We start from the raw sequence: 1,571 nt of genomic DNA, 5'->3' as shown, positions 1-1,571 counted from the left end.
GTGCGCCCTCTCCTGCTCCTGCTCCTGGAAGCCTGCCCTTAGCGCGCTGTTCCCGGAGAAAACCAAACATCCCGCCTGTTTGGCGATGTGCAGAAACGCTCCCACTAGGAAACGCGGCCGTTGCAGAGGGGTGGAAGTGTGTAACAGAGACAGACAGCAAATACCTTTCATTCATGGTCATTTTTTTTTTTTCCCTCTTCTTTTTTTATGGTCGCATTTTCACTCCTGAAATTTCCTGAGCTCTACAGGGCTTTTTTCTCCATTTCCTTTTTACACCAGACCATTAAATTTTTGACACCAGCTTTTTGTCTAAACAAAACTTTCATCTTCATTTCCATTGAAAAACCAAACAGAAAACCAGAAAACAACACAACCAAAAACTGATCTGGGAGTACAACACAGAGTTCACTTGGAAACAAGAAACAGCAGTGGGGAGATAAACTGCTTCCTCACAGGCCTCGTGGTTTGAGGGGTGTGCTTGCTACTTTTTCCCCTGAGAGGTTATTTGTGTGTCTCCGCCTTCCTCCCTGCCTGCCTTTCCCTCGGCTGCATTCGTCCAGGCAGCTGGGATTCCTTAGCTTGCTGCTGATAGTGTTTAGAAGCTGAGCTAACAGTCCTAAAGTAGCTCCCGGCTCAGCCTCCTTGGTTGAAGCAGTGCAGCTGCTTTTCGGGCGCTGCCGAATGCTGGGAGGGGGAGTGGGAGAGGGGGGGTGTGAGCCTGGGTGCTTCAGAAGGATGTGTTACTTCACCCCGATAAGCTAACAGCACTGCGGAAGTATTAACCTGAAACTCTGGGCTGTCTGAGGAGCTTCTTCAGGGCTTTTGATGCAACTCTTAAATAAATATGACCTTTCTAAAAGCATTTGAACTGTTCATGGAGCTGGCCTGTGAATGAGAGGCGGGAAATAAAAGTTTGCAGTTGAGAAAAGGAGAGATGGCTGGGCAGGAAGGCTTTAATTAAACAAGGGGAGAGAATCTTCTTGGGCTTCCTTCACCAAAGACAATGGGTGTAACAGCTTTTGTGTTCCTTTTCAGTGATGATGGAGTGCCAGTTGTTTAGCTCTGGCAGGTAGCGGTGCAGGTGTAGCATCTTTAAAACATGCTTGAGCTGCTCTGCTCTTCAGCCAGGAGTTAATGCAGCATTAAGTAGTAATGCAGCCGGCTTTGTGAGGCTGTTTTCCATGTTTGTGCCTTTGGGTGGCCAGGAAGTGTGTCAGTTGTCTAAAAGAGTGGTTTAGTGCTGTTAAAAGAGTCTGGCTTATTGTTGAAAAACCAACCCACCCACCCACAATGATATTTAGCGACCTCTGATGTGGTTTTACCACTGCGAGCTACAGTTACGAAGGAAGCATGGTGCTGTTGTGATGGAAAGAACCACAGGTATCTGGGGACTCTTTGTGGAGTGTAGGGTGTGAACACATTGGCTTTGCTGGTCATCATGGTGCTGAGGTAGCTGTGTTAAAGCTTGATACCTTTTTGTGGTTTCTACAAAGGTAAAACAGACAGTATTGCTATATACTGCTAGTAAAGGATATGTTGAAAGAGTAATGTACTTATGAGCCTGTATGACC

The sequence above is a fragment of the Merops nubicus genome, unplaced genomic scaffold, assembly GCF_000691845.1.
Source record: "Merops nubicus isolate BGI_N331 unplaced genomic scaffold, ASM69184v1 scaffold12436, whole genome shotgun sequence".
Taxonomy (NCBI): domain Eukaryota; kingdom Metazoa; phylum Chordata; class Aves; order Coraciiformes; family Meropidae; genus Merops; species Merops nubicus.
Note: the sequence above shows the minus strand (reverse complement) of the source record.